Consider the following 16,910-nt stretch of genomic DNA (forward strand, 5'->3'; position numbering starts at 1 on the left):
AAAATTTTGACAAAATTTTCTATAGAAATAAAATTTTGACAAAATTTTTTATTAAATTTTTATAAAAACAATTTCTATTGAAATAACATTTTTATACATTTTTTTTGTAGAAATAAAATTTTTGTAGAAACAAAATTTTCTATAGAAATAAAATTTTGACAAAATTTTCTACAGAAATAAAATTTTGACGAAATTTTCTATAGAAATAAAATTTTTACAAAATTTTCTATAGAAATAAAATTTTGAAAAAAAAAATTCTAAAGAAATAAAATTTTGACAACATTTTGTATAGAAATAAAAATTTTGATAAAATTTTCTATAGAAATAAAATTTTGACAAAAATTTTCTATAGAAATAAAATTTTGACAAAATTTTCTATTAAATTTGTATAAAAAAAAATTTTCTTAGAAATAAAAGTGTTGACAAAATTTTCTATAGAAATATGTTACAAATTTTGACAAAATTTTCTACAGAAATAAAATTTTGACAAAATTTTCTTTTAAATTTTTATAAAAAAAATTGTATTGAAATAACATTTTAATACAATTTTTTATAGAAATAAAATTTTCCATTCGTTTTGTTTTGTTATTGTTGGCTTTGTTCTTTAAGCATTGTTGTTGTTTTTTATTGCAGCTTAAAACCATACATTGACTAAACTACAAGTGTAGCTTAACCAACAGAGGAAAAGAATGTTTGTCAAATTTATTTGGGCAAAGCCCTATAGACTGCAAGATGGTTGGATGGACGCACGTTTCGGAATTACCACATTCCTGATCAGCATCCTCTACTTGCAGCAAAACTATCAACCAGTTATCAGAATAAATTCAGGCAGTTTATTAAACCCAACAAAAACCACACTTGAACCCTCCGAACCCTCTATAGAAATACAATTTTGACAAAATTTTCTATAGAAATAAAATTTTGACAAAATTTTCTACAGAAATAAAATTTTGACAAAATAAATAAATAAAAATTTGCAAACATTATCTATGGAAATAAAGTTTTTAAAAAATTTTCTATAGAAATAAATTTTTACAGAAATTGTCTATAGAAATAAAATTTTGCAAAAATTTTCTATAGAAATAAAATTTTGCAAAAATTTTTTATAGAAATAAAATTTTGCAAACATTTTCTATAGAATTAAAATTTTAACAAAATTTTTGTTAGAAATAATATGTTTACAAAATTTTCTATGGAAATAAAATTAGAAGTAATCAATCGACTACCTTAAAACCTGCAAACAATTTGAAATAAAATTTAGAAAAAATAAGATTATAAATCTCTTTTGGCAAATTTTCAAATATGTGAGGAGGAAAATATAAATCACATATAAATTGAATAACAAACACCTCCTCCTAAAGTAAGGTGGTTTAAATGACCAGTGCAAAAGAAAAAAAACAACGGCCAAACAAATATTTATGTCTCTATCGATATAAACACAGATCAACAGCGATAAATTCCTATAAAATCAAACAGACACAAACTTAAAATTAAAAGCCAAAATTTTGTTTATACAAACATAATTTAGTTTGCAATGGCAATGATGACGGATATGAACTGACAGCCAAGTAGATTCCCCAAATTAAAAATATTATAATTTTCGATCATAGTACACAGAAAGAAATTTGGGATTAGATCATAAATTTTAATAACATTTTTTTAAATTAATTAATTTGTAATTCGAATCCAATTAAATTTATTCCAAGAAAAAAGCGAAATATTTTTTTTTTTTTTTGCAAAATATTACAGATATAAAATTTTGTTTAAAAATATTTTTTCCTGTGTTCCTATGACTCATAGATGATATAAAAACTAATATTGAAATGAAAATTAAAAAAAAAATGTACCCCTTACTAATTTCATATACTAGATATAAAATTAATTCTATTTAGAAAATATAGTACGTCAATCGCATTTCCCTTTTCAATTGTATCCACTATGAAGCACTGTCGCAATCTACATTTGATTGAGTGTCGAATGAAATTATTCTTGTTTGCATCTCCGTCAAGATAAACAAAAAATTGGCAAGCAATTAGGAAGAAGAAGGAAAGACTGAGCACATGGAGGGACGTTAGAAACGTTACATGTGACTTATTCTTCTGGGCTAATAGCCAACTAACAAGCCAAGCATTACTGACCATTAGTATGACCGAAAGAAGACCACTTCGCTACTTGCAAATATCATTAGAAAAAATAAAAATAAAATAATTTAATAATAACTGCAGGTGGACAAAGTTATCTACACCAAGTGTTGATATTTTAATTTGAAATTGCTTCCTAAGAGATTTGCCTCAATGAAAAATATAAAAAAAAAATAAAAGTTGCCAACCGTCCGTAGATCTTGACAGCTGCTCAATAAAGCGAATTCAAACACAAAATAAATTGTAAGATATGCCAAATTTACAGAAAGAAATTTATCGAAAATTTTTAGAAAATTGGATTTCTAAAGAAAATTTTGGAAAATTTTAATTCTATAGACAATATTCAGAAAATTCAATTTCTATAGAAAATAATCGGAAACTTCTATTTCTATAAAAATTTTCTCAAAATTTTATTTCTATAAAAATTTTTCTCAACATTTTATTTCCATAGAAAATTTTCCCAAAATTTTATTTTTACAGATAATTTTCTCAAAATTTTATTTCTACAGATAATTTTCTACAAAATTTTATTTCGATAAAAAATTTTCTACAAAATGTTGTTTCTATAAAAGATTTCCAGGAAAATTTCTAGAAACTTTCTGGAAAATTTTATTTCTATAGAATTTTTTTCTATATAAGAAAATGCACAATTTTATTTCTATAGAATTGGATTCTAAAAATTTTATTTCTATAGTAAGTTTTCTCAAAATTGTAATTCTATAGAAAAGTTTCTGCAAAGTTTTATTTCTATAGAAAATTTTGTAAAAATGTTATTTCTATAGAAAATGTTGCGCAAAATTTTATTTCTATAGAAGATTTTTATAGAAAATTTTCTGACAATTTGATTTCTATAGAAAATTTTCTCAAAATTTTATTTCTACAAATAATTTTCTACAAAATTTTGTTTCTTTAGAAGATTTCCAGGAAAATTTCTAGAAAATGTTATTTCTATAGATTTTTTTCTATATACAAAAAATGCAAACTTCTGTTTCGATAGAATTGGATTCTAAAAATTTTATTTCTAAGTAAGTTTTCTCAAAATTTTATTTTTATAAAAAATTTTATTTCTATAGAAGATTTATTTCTGTAGAAAATGTTCTGCAAAATATTATTTATATAGAAAACATTTTTTAAAATTTGATTTCTATAGAAAATTTTCTCCAAAAATTAATTTCTATAGAAAATTTTACTTCTATAGAAAATTTTACTGCTATAGATTTTTTTTTAATTTTTAAAAAAAATTTAAAAATTGTATTTCTATAGAAAATTTTCCGAGAATTTTATTTCTATAGAAATATTTTTGAAAATTTTATTTCTATATAAATTTTTCTAAAACATTTATATCTATATAATTTGTTTTTTTTTTTCAAAATTTTATTTCTATAGAAAATTTTCTGCAAAATTTTATTTCGATAGAAAATGTTCTCAAAATTTTATTTCGATAGAAAATTTTCTGCAAAAATTTTATTTCTATAGAAAATGTTCTGCAAAAATTTATTTGTGTAGTTTTGGCAAAATTTTATTTCCAAGTAAAATGTTTGTAGTGTACAAAACAATTGGTTGCTATAATGTCATTATTCTGCCTTACATGAAGAAGACATCAACCTCACCCACGTCTACACGTTTTGTATTAATTTCCCTCAAAAAAAAAAAAAAAAAAATCAATGTGTCTAGAAAATTCACAAAGAACACAGATACATTATTTTCTGAAAGTGAAATTTTCAAATTTATGCAGCTAATTAAGAAGACAATAATTGCTCGCTAACAACAAGAAAAAAAAACATTAACGCTCTTTGATGTAAGCGACAGCTTTTCATTCAAATAGACGAAAACTAAAGAATTTTTAATAAAATGTAAAAGCCCACATTCACAACTTTCACAGTTGTAAAATATTTTAGTTCGTTTCACAGTGCTGATAGATAATAATTTAAGGTAGACATGTGACAATGACGAAAATACATTTAATTATTTTATTTTTTTTTTAGATATTTTTGTCATAATTTTGTAACCATTACACCGGCGAATTATGAATAAAATGTAAAAATTATAATTGAACCATGACTAATTAACTCGGCTAAAACACTTTGTTGACGTATTGCAGTATATGTGGTGTTATTTAAACGTCAGTGTTGCCAGTTTTGGAGATTTCCCCGCAAATTGGGAATTTCCCGTAAATTAGGAATTTCTCCTAAATTGGGGACTTTATTCTTTGAAACGGAAAGGAAATTTTGAATTGGGGTCATAAGCATTTGAATAGGAGTTACCACAAATAAACTGATCACTAGCAGTCTCTTTAAATGTCAACAGTTTTATTTATTTTTTTAATTAAAAATTTTTTATTGGTGAATTTTAAATTGGGTATTTGGGGGACTACAAATGTCTGATTTGGAGACAAAAGCTAAAATACCCACAAAAAATAAAATATTTCTTCTAACATTATTAGTGGAAGGTAAAAAAAGTCTTTCGATCTTGATCGATAGACAGAAAATAACGAATGGTTACCCAGTAGATAACTTGGGCCAAACGGTTCTTCGACAAAATTATTATAATAAAAAAATTTCGAATTATTTCTGATTTAATATTGGGTTGACATTTTGCAGAATGTGTGATGCTATTTCCTTCTAAAAATAATTATTGGCGTAGACGACGAATGATTACCCTCCAGATAACTTGAACCCAACTGAGGTGCCAGTTCTATGGAAAAATGGTCCTTCGACCTCGAACTATGGATTGAAAGACTATTTCAAATTCATAATTCTTTAGGTAAGTAAATAATGTATTGCTTTTGCTAAATGTTTTATTGGTGGAGATGACGAACGATTACCCTCTGGGTAACTTGGACCCAGTTCTTGCACCTGTTTCAGAATAAATTCTCATTCAACATCGATGTCTGGATCTGAAAGGACCATTTCAAGTTCATATTCGTGTTTACCGTAAATAATATATTACATCTGTTAAAATTACTATTGAAGGATGAGACGAATGATTACCCTCCTCCAGATAAATTGGAAGCATTCTTGTACCAATTCTATGGAAAAATGGTCCTTCGACATAGATCAATGGATCGAAGGACCGTTTCAAGTTTACATTCGTGTTTATCGTAAAGAATATATTACTTCTGCTAAAATTATTATAGGAGATGGTCAATGATTACCCTCTAGATAACTTGTACCCTATTCTGGCACCAGTTTCAGAAAAATGGTCCTTCGAACCTTCCCCACATTACATTTTTTTTTTGCCAATGGAATTGTAGTAAATAACTTTACTTCTGCTAAAACTACTATTGAAGGAGGTGACAAATGATTGCCCTCCAGATAAATTGGAATCATTCTTGTACCAATTCTATGGAAAAATGATCCTTGGACATTGATCTGTGGATCGAAGGGCCATTTCAAATTTATATACGTGTTTACCCTGAATAATATATTACTTCTGCCAAAAGTACTATTGAAGGAGATGATCAATGATTACCCTCTAGATAACTTGTACCCTATTCTGGCACTTGTTTCACGGAAAAATGGTCCTTCGACTTTCCCCAAATTAAATTTTTTTGCCAATGGAATTGTACTAAATGACTTTTAATACTAAAATGATTTCACTTCTTTAATTGTTTTAAAACAATCTAAAAAATGTCAAATATTAATACTCAAAAAAATGGATAAATTATCATCAATTTTCATTGAACTAATTACAATTTTAGATAATTGAGCAATTAATAAATGTTTTATAAATTAATAGCAAACGAACATCGAAAAGAAACTCTTAATAAAAAAATAGCTTCAACATTGGATATATTGCATTAAAGATAGCACACAAAATATTTTAGAAAGCAATTTGCTAATTATTCCAATCTTTAGTTAACAAAAAACACTGACCATTGCAATAGACAATATTAAATCTATCAAACACCATGAAATTGACGCGAAGAATCAACAATACAAAAAATCCTATATGATATTAGAGTATTTGTTTTACCTAAAATTCACACAAATTGAAAACTTGTAATTAAATAAGAATAATATGGATGGTCTATATGGCGTATTTCTAAGTGATATTGATGATTTATTATTCTCCCACAAAATAAAAAAAAAACATAAGAAAAAATTAAAAATGAAAACAAAATTGCCCCATAATTGCTTTTGCGTGTTCACACATACAAGTATTATTAATCATTCGCTTAATTAAGCTTGAATCCTGTTCAAAGATGTTTTTGTTTTGCAAAAATTTTAATGGAGTATATATGCAGCGGTTTTCTGTTTTAATTAAATTGAAATGAAATTAAAAATGGATACTGATTCTGATGGCTAAAAAATGCTTACACAATTAAAAAAGCAACACAAAAAAGGCATAGAATGATCAGGTGACGGTGACGATTTTTTATTAATTACATTTTTTGACATTTATTTTTTTTTCTGGACCAATTTCCAAAAGTAATATATATTGCATGACGTTATAAAAAAGTAATAAATGAAAATGTTAAACCATTAAAAAGTTATTAATTTTTAAATTTAATTTAATTGCATTGAATTGAGTTGAATTCATTTGGCTGAGCAAAAAATGCAAAAAATAATAATAATAATAAAAATAATTTAGCGTTAGTTTAATTGCGAATTTTTTTTTCGGTGTATATTATATTATATTATATTTGTAATGTATAAAAAAATATATATAAAATATAATATATTTTATCTTTTATATATTACTATTTTATTATTTCCAAAAGTAAAATATATTACATCACGTTATAAAAACGTAATAAATAAAAAAGTTATAAATTTCAAAATTTAATTTAATTGCATTGAATTGAATTAAATTGAATTCATTGGACTGTAAAAAAAAAGAAAAAACAACAAAAAATAACAATAAAAATAATTTAGCGTTAGTTTAATTGCGTATTTTTTGCGGTGTATATTATATTAAATTTGTAATGTATATATAAAAAATATAATATATTTTATCGTTTATATATTACTATGTTATTATTTTGTATTGTATTAATGCAAAATTTAGTTAACTTGAGTTTAATTGAAAGTTTTTTTTTTTTTTTAAGTGTAATTCGAATTTCATGTGATCTTCGAATACCATCTGATAGACTGGGACCTGACCGAATAAAAAAACAAGTATATACAACACTAAGTTCGGCCGGGCCGAATCTTAAATACCCACCACCATGAACCAAATATTAGGGTTTCCTTTGAAATTTCAGGAGGACTTGAGGACACTTCCCGAAGATAAATTTAAAGATTTCGCCTATGAGGACTATATCAGATTCTGGATTTATAAGAACCATTTTTGTTTGAGTTTTAGAGGAATCATTAACATCTCTTGTAAGTGTGCAAGAAAATTATAAAATAACGTCTTGATTTGAAATCTTAAATCTGTAGAAGTAAAATCTGGAAATTTTACATTGAGTTTCAAGCAATTTTCATGATCAGTGCGCCTTCTACACCCTCAAAAAGTGAAGTCGGTCTATATGGAGGCATTACCACATGGACCGATAAAAACTTAATCCGATACTCGCCTTTGTGAGCCTAAAATACCAGAATATTTACAATTTCAGGCAAATCAGATAAAAACTACGGTTTCTAGAAACCCAAGGAGTTAAATCGGGAGATCGTTCTTATGGGGGCTATACTAAAATATGGACCGATACTCACCGTTTTCGGCACACCTCTTTATGGTCCTAAAATACCTCTAGATTTCAAATTTCAGACAAATTGGATAAAAACTACGGTTTCTATAAGCCTAAGACCTCAAATCGGGAGGTCGTTTTATATGGGGACCATACCAAAACATGGACCGATACTCACAATTTTTGGCACACGTATTTGTGGTCCTAAAATACCTCTAGATATCCAATTTCAGGTAAATTGAATAAAAACTGCGGTTTCTATAAGCCTAAGATGTAAAATCGGGAGATCGGTCTATATGGAGGCTATACCAAAATATGGACCAATACTCACAATTTTTGGCACACGTATTTGTGGTCCTACAATACCTCTAGATTTCCAATTTCAGGTAAATTGAATAAAAACTGCGGTTTCTATTAGCCCAAGAAGTAAAATAGGGAGATCGGTCTATATGGGGCTATACCAAAATATGGACCAATACTCACCATTTTCGGCACACCTCTTTATGGTCCTAAAATACCTCTAGATTTCCAATTTCAGACAAATTGGATAAAAACTACGGATTCTATAAGTCCAAGACCCCAAATCGGGAGGTCGTTTTATATGGGGACCATACCAAAACATGGACCGATACTCACAATTTTTGGCACACGTATTTGTGGTCCTACAATATCTCTAGATTTCCAATTTCAGGTAAATTGAACAAAAACTGCGGTTTCTATAAGCCCAAGAAATAAAATCGGGATATCGGTCTATATGGGGGCTATACCAAAACATGAACCGATACTCACTATTTTTGGCACACCTCTTTATGGTCATAAAATACCTCTAGATTTCAAATTTCAGGCAAATTGGATAAAAACTACGATTTCTATAAGCCCAAGACCCCAAATCGGGAGGTCGGTTTATATGGGGACTATATCAAAACCTGGACCGATATAGCCCATCTTCGAACTTGACCTGCCTGCAGACAAAAGACGAGTTTGTGCAAAATTTCAGCACGATTGCTTCATTATTGAAGACTGTAGCGTGATTACAACAGACAGACAGACAGACGGACAGACGGACATCGTTATATCATCTTAGAATTTCTCCCTGATCAAGAATATATATACTTTATATAGTCGGAAATCGATATTTCGATGTGTTACAAACGGAATGACAAACTTATTATACCCCCGTCACCATTCTATGGTGGTGGGTATAAAAACATGTTTCATTTTGGAAAGTAAATTTTATAAAACGATCTTTATTTGCTAACAATATTTTTTAATTGGAATTTTTTAACAAAATATGTCTTTGTAATATTAAATTTATTTAAAAAATGTATTGAAAGTATTAAATAATTTAAAAAATATATATAAAAATTTTATTATTAAAAAAAAAAATATTTAAAAAAATAACCGCCCCCGGGTGGGCTCGAACCACCAACCTTTCGGTTAACAGCCGAACGCGCTAGCCAATTGCGCCACGGAGGCACTTGGCAGCAGCGTGAAAAATTATTCATAACAACTCATATGGCTGTTGCTCTTATACTTTTAACCACAGAGAACCTATGGAGACTAGCAACAGGTGTGTTGTAATGTTGTTTTGCTTGTATGGTGAATTTGTGAAACCAACTCAAATGTTCTAAATAAAGCTATTCACCACACAATATGAGAGATCAAATGAGTCAGCAGTTACACACACAGTGGGATGAAAATATACAAAATGGGGAAATAGACCATAATTGATTGTTTGGGCTAAGAAAAATTTGTTATTATTTTATAGATGGATAATTAAAAACAAATTAAATAAATATTGCATTATATTTATGTATATTTAAAATGATATAAATACACATATAAAAAAATATTTATTTTCTGAGAATCCGTTCAACAAGAATATTTAAAATCATAATATATTGATATTAAAGGGGGTAGTGCCTTCCCAAAACAAGTTTTCGACTTAAAGTATTGTATAAAGAGAAAGAACTTTACCAATCCTAGACATCTTTGTTGGCCTTAAATTTTGATTTTCAGGAAAGTTTTTTTTTTTTTTGTAAATAAATAATAATAATAAATATAATTCACTCCAAGACTGCTTCCTCATATTTAAGATTTGTAACACGAACGTGTTGAATTGAAATTCACTTTCATCAAACTGCCTTTGAATTTGTCCTCAAACAATCTAACGAAAATATTTAATTTTGGTACAATCTATATTTTCCTTTGAAATGGAGTGGAATTCAAATATTTTTCTAATATTTTTCAAATACTTATAATTTATGGACTATTTTAAAAAGCACGATCATCTGGAGATTATTCAGAGTTGTTTCAAATACATATTACATATGTACTATTTTAAAATGCGCCATCATCTAGGGATTATTTATGTAAACAACTATTGCCAAAATTTTCTATAGCAATAAAATTTTGAAAATTTTTTGATTTCATAGAAAAATCAAGTGTTATACCGAAAAAAAAGTAAACTGTTTTATAGGAAGAATAAACTAACTCGTACGAAAATTGAACTAAATTCCACAAAGCGTTGTTAAAACCAGGAAAATGTAATATCCCGTTGTACTTTTTAACTGAAGTTCTCAAAATTACACCCTCTCATAGAAGAAGAAATTAACTAAAATTAAAGAAGAAAATCATTGGCGCCAAATCATGACCATTTTAACCATACAGTAGTTCATTCTTAATATTTTTGGGAATCGTACGAAAATTTTCATTTGCTTTAGTTCATATTGAACTTATGTATACGGTCATCGAACTTTATACTCACGTTTAGTTCATAAAATATTTGAGACATACTTAAAAAAAAAAAAACGAAAATTTCATTGGGCTTTGGAAAATTTCGCAAAAAGTAATAAAATTTAACTACTAACAAATAATTTTTTTACAATAAACATTTTTTAAATTTAGCGTTAGTTTAACTACCGAAATTTTTGTTGTGTTTCTATTTTACTTTAACTACTTCCCTTTTACTTAAACAACATGCACAATCAATTAAAACATTTACTCCCATTTTCATGAAGCTCCGTTAGTGCTACGTTGGTTAACCAACTTTTAAACCGTACTCGTACTATGGAAATATCTGTCATCTAGCCTATACATTCCATGCGCCAAATATTTACTTAACTGCTAAAAAAATTTCAGTTAAAGCTAACCGGAGAGAAGAACGGAAACCGTTTTACTTTTAGTTAACTGACAGTTAATGCCTAACGCAGCTACATGAAAATAGCCTTTAGAATCATAATGTATTAGATTTTTAATACAAGTTTGCCACAGATGGTAGAATTCTACCGCAAATGGTACATTTTTTACTGTTATGTGAATTGACAGAATTCTTCATGTCAAAGTCGATTTTGCAAAATATTTCTCTCCAAAAATTTTCTATATATATAAAATTTCGACAAAATGTTCTATAGAAATAAAATTTCAACAAAATTTTCTATACAATTAAAATGTTAAAAAAATAGAAATACAATTTTCTATATAAAAAAAATTTTGGCAAAATTTTCTACAGCCACAAAATTTTAGAAAAAATGTCTATATCAATAAAATTTTGACAAATTTTTCTATAGCAATAACATTTTCACAAATTTTTCTATAGAAATAAAATTTCGACACAATTTTTTTATATAAATAAAATTTTGACAAAATTTTCTTTGAAATAAAATTTTAACATAATTTTCTATAGAAATGAAATTTTGACAAAATTTTCTATAGAAATAAAATTTAGACAAAATTTTCTATAGAAATAAAATTTTGACAACATTTTCTATAGAAATGAAATTTTTACAAAATTTTCCTATAGAAATAAAATTTTGACAAAATTTTCTATAGAAATGAAATTTTGACAAAATTTTCTATAGAAATAAAATTTTTACAAAAACTTTCTATAGAAATAAAATTTTGACAAAATTGTCTATAGAAATAAAATTTTGACAACATTTTCTATAGAAATAAAATTTTGACAAAATTTTCTATACAATTTCTATACAATTTTGACACAATTTTCTACAACAATAAAATTTTTACAAAATTTTCTATAGCAATAAAATTTTTACAAAATTTTCTATAGAAATAAAATTTGACAAAATTGTCTACAGAAATAAAATTTTGACAAAATTGTCTATAGAAATGAAATTTTGACAAAATTATCATTAGAAATACAATTTTGACAACATTTTCTATAGAAATAAAATTTTGAAAAAATTTTCTATAGAAATAAAATTTTGACAAAATTTTCTATAGAAATAAAATTTTGACAACATTTTCTATAGAAATAAAATTTTTACAAAATTTTCTATAGAAATAAAATTTTGACAAAATTTTCTATTGAAATAAAATTTTGACAAAATTTTCTATAGAAATAAAATTTTTACAAAATTTTCTATAGAAATAAAATTTTTACAATATTTATAAAATTTTGAAATAAAATTTTGACAAAATTTTCTAGAGTAATAAAATTTTCACAAATATTTCTATAGCAATAAAATTTTGACAAAATTTTCCATGAAAATAAAATTGTGACTAAATTTTCTATAGAAATAAAATTTTGACACAATTTTCTATAGAAATAAAATTTTGACAAAACCTTCTATAGCAAATTATAAAATTTTGACAAAATTTTTTATAGAAATAATTTTATAGAAATAAACTTTTGACAAAATTTTCTATAGAAATAAACTTTTGACAAAATTTTCTATAGAAATAAACTTATGACAAAATTTTCTATAGAAATGAAATTTTGACAAAATTTTCTATAGAAATAAAATTTTGACAAAATTATCTATAGAAATAAAATTTTGACAAAATTTTCTATAGAAATAAAATTTTGACAAAATTTTCTATAGAAATAAAATTTTGATAAAGTTTTCTATAGAAATAAAATTTTCACAAAATTTTCTATAAAAATAAAATTTTGACAAAATTTTCTATATTAACAAAATTGTCTATAGAAACAAAATTTTTACGTAATTGTCTATAGAAATGAAATTTTGACAAAATTTTCTATTGCAATAAAATTTTTTAAAAATTTCTATAGCAATAAAATTTTTACAAAATTTTCTATAGCAATAAAATTTTTACAAAATTTTCTATAGCAATAAAATTTTTACAAAATTTTCTATAGAAATAAAATTTGACAAAATTGTCTACAGAAATAAAATTTTTACAAAAACTTTGACAAAATTGTCTATAGAAATAAAATTTTGACAACACTTTCTATAGAAATAAAATTTTGACAAAATTTTCTATAGAATTTCTATACAATTTTGACACAATTTTCTACAACAATAAAATTTTTACAAAATTTTCTATAGCAATAAAATTTTTCAAAAATTTCTATAACAAACAAATTTTTACAAAATTTTCTATAGCAATAAAATTTTTACAAAATTTTCTATAGAAATAAAATTTGACAAAATTGTCTACAGAAATAAAATTTTGACAAAATTGTCTATAGAAATAAAATTTCGACAAAATTGTTATTAGAAATACAATTTTGACAAAATTTTCTATAGAAATAAAATTTTGACAAAATTTTCTATAGAAATAAAATTTTGACAAAATTTTCTATAGAAATAATATTTTGACAACATTTTCTATAAATATAAAATTTTTACAAAATTTTCTATAGAAATAAAATTTTTACAATTTTATAAAATTTTGAAATAAAATTTTGACAAAATTTTCTATAGTGATAAAATTTTCACAAACTTTTCTATAGCAATAAAATTTTGACAAAATTTTCCATGAAAATAAAATTGTGACTAAATTTTCTATAGAAATAAAATTTTGACACAATTTTCTATAGAAATAAAATTTTGACAAAACCTTCTATAGCAAATTATAAAATTTTGACAAAATTTTTTATAGAAATAATTTTATAGAAATAAACTTTTGACAAAATTTTCTATAGAAATAAACTTTTTACAAAATTTTCTATAGAAATGAAATTTTGACAAAATTTTCTATAGAAATAAAATTTTGACAAAATTTTCTATAGAAATAAAATGTTGACAAAATTTTCTATAGAAATAAAATTTTGACACAATTTTCTATAGAAATAAAATTTTGACAAACTTTTCTATAGAAATAAAATTTTCACAAAATTTTCTATATTAACAAAATTGTCTATAGAAACAAAATTTTTACGTAATTGTCTATAGAAATAAAATTTTGACAAAATTGTCGACAGAAATAAAATTTTGACAAAATTTTCTATAGAAATAAAATTTTGACAAAATTTTCTATAGACATAAAATTTTGACAAAATTTTCTATAGAAATAAAATTTTGACAAAATTTTCTATAGAAATAAAATTTTGACAAAATTTTCTATAGACATAAAATTTTGACAAAATTTTCTATAGAAATAAAATTTTGACAAAATTTTCTATAGAAATAAAATTTTGACAAAATTTTCTATAGAAATAAAATTTTGACAAAATTTTCTATAGAAATAAAATTTTGACTAAATTTTCTATAGAAATGAAATTTTGACACAATTTTCTATAGAAATAAAATTTTGACAAAACCTTCTATAGCAAATTATAAAATTTTGACAAAATTTTTTATAGAAATAAACTTTTGACAAAATTTTCTATAGAAATAAACTTTTGACAAAATTTTCTATAGAAATAAAATTTTGACAACATTTTCTATAGAAATAAAATTTTGACAAAATTTTCTATAGAAATAAAATTTTGACAAAATTTTCTATAGAAATAAAATTTTGACAAACTCTTCTATAGCAATAAAATTTTCACAAATTTTTCTATAGCAATAAAATTTTAACAAAATTTTCTGTAGAAATAAAATTTTGACAAATTTTTCTATAGCTATAAAATGTTGACAAAATTTTCTATAAAAATAAAATGTTGACAAAATTTTCTATAGAAATAAAATTTTGACAAAATTTTCTATAGAAATAAAATTCTAACAAAATTTTCTATAGAAATAAAATGTTTAAAAAAATAGAAATACCATTTTCTATATAAATTAAATTTTGGCAAAATTTTATATAGCAATAAATTTTTGGAAAAAATGTCTATAGCAATAAAATTTTGACAAAATTTTCTATAAAACATAAAATTTTGACAAAATTTTCTATAAAAAATAAAATTTCGACAAAATTTTCTATAGAAATGGAATATCAAAACATATCATTATCACTTAGATTGTCTAGTTAAAAAGAGTCCCTATTATCAAAATTCAGGTGATAATGTCTGAAATGTAACAGGGGCCCAGATATTAAAATAGGGAGAAGATGATAAGAATGAAAGCATATTGAAATCAAAATGTGATATTCCTCTGCTGATAATGAGGGTAAAGAAACTGAAGGGTAGAAAAAATGAATTCACTTTTTGTTTACCTATTTCAGATAAGGGGCGAGAGTATATAAAGTTTTGCGATAAGGAATAATATTTTTTTTAATATCAACAATGTATTTACAAACAACGTTAAATAAAACAAGCAAAAAATAAAAACAATTGAAACAAAAATTGGGTATGTTTTTAATAAAATCTAAAAAGCTTCTTAATATTTTTTTTTTAACTCAAAGTAGGATGAAGCGAAATGAATCCTTTTCTGAGGATTTAAAGAGTCCTCAAGGCCATATCCTACTTACCCTATAAAATCTTTGATAAAACAATAAACCTTAAAGAGACCACGATCATTATTGAGCAACACATCAGGCTGTAAAACAGGCAAATAACAATTGCAACACTCGGCCGTATGCTCCGAATGCTGGTGCAAATGCTGATGAGTATGGACTGGTGCCCTCGAAGATGCAGAAGCAGATGCTGCAGCTGAAGTAGAACAAGCGGCTGCAGCATTTGGATGATGATAAAGCTGGTTGTGGTTGTATTGATGAGTTTGGAGGTGGTGTTGCTGTTGAAGATTTTGTGTTGTTTCATGTTGCTGACTATTGTTGTTGGGATGAGAGTGTTGCTGTGAATGATGTGGCTGTTGTTGCAGCGTTTCTAATCCTGTGGCTGTGGGAATTGCTGCCATGTTTAGGCAGCAAAGTTAGAATTTCCCCAGGCTCATACACCTAGCTCACTTAAAGGTATTGCATTTAAATTGCATTCAATTTTTTTTACACTTGAATTACAACGGCAAACATGGCATTTGGTGTAGTTTGTGTAGGTGGTGGTTTAAGGCAAAGCGAAATTTGTTGTTTCTTTTTTTATACCGTTTTTCTTAAGATCATTTAAGATACCATAGCAGCCCTTTTTCCTTAATTTTTATAGTGTTTTTTTTTTTTTTTTGAAATGTATTTTTTTTTTCAAATTTATTTACATTGTATTCAAGATCAACTAGGGCGAAAGAAAATTTTGAGGATATTTTATACAAGAAATGTAAGGCTTTTGTAAATATTAAGGAAATATACTGAACTTATACGGAAAATAATATTAAAAAAAATTTAAAGAAACAAAATTTGAAAACTAATTGAAGAAAAAGCCAAATAGAAATTTCCTTTCTTAGTTTTTTTTATTGGGAGAATGAATGGAAAATTGTATTTCATATATCTGTTGATAAAAGAGAATTGCTTTTACTATTCTACCAAATCTAAAACACTGCAACACTGTGTATTTAATGTCAGCTGATGTGTGGTGAGTAATTACGTATGGCTAAAAATGCAACTCTGATGAATGGAGGGTGTGTTCAATATCTGGTATGAAAACAACCCTGTGCTTTTCTTTTGAATGAAATGAATGTTATTTATTTTTTTTTTTACTTTTAATATTTACTTTAATATTTAATAATACTAGACATATAATGTATTATTAAAGAACGTTATTTATTTTTTACTTTTATATAAATATTTTAATTTTAAAGAATATATTTTTAAATTCTAATAATATTTATATGAATTAGTGAAAGATCGAGTTGTCGGAAATTTAATTTTATTTTAAAAATGCAACACTGATAGATGGAGCGTTCAAAATTGTAATGATCTAATTATCTAATCTAAAACTGAACTATATATAGAACAATTAAAATATGTTATACAATGTCAACAACTACATGTAAAATTCAACCGTGTAGGAACAGTACATAAATGACAATTTTAGTTTATTTATTTATTTTTACGTTTTTTATAAATTTCTATTTGCTTTGTATCTAATCACAAAAAAGTTT

General features: G+C 24.9%; 1 protein-coding gene and 1 non-coding gene across 3 annotated transcripts in view; both read right to left on the reverse strand.

The window, feature by feature from the left end:
* bun (TSC22 domain family member bunched) overlaps positions 1-16,910 on the reverse strand; it is a 612,850-nt gene that overhangs the window by 305,192 nt on the left and 290,748 nt on the right. The gene's annotated exons all lie outside the window — the stretch shown is intronic.
* On the reverse strand, positions 9,176-9,249 carry TRNAN-GUU (transfer RNA asparagine (anticodon GUU)). Its single transcript has one exon. It is a non-coding gene; the product is annotated as a tRNA-Asn (tRNA).

This window comes from Haematobia irritans, chromosome 2 (genome assembly GCF_050003625.1).
Source record: "Haematobia irritans isolate KBUSLIRL chromosome 2, ASM5000362v1, whole genome shotgun sequence".
NCBI lineage: Eukaryota > Metazoa > Arthropoda > Insecta > Diptera > Muscidae > Haematobia > Haematobia irritans.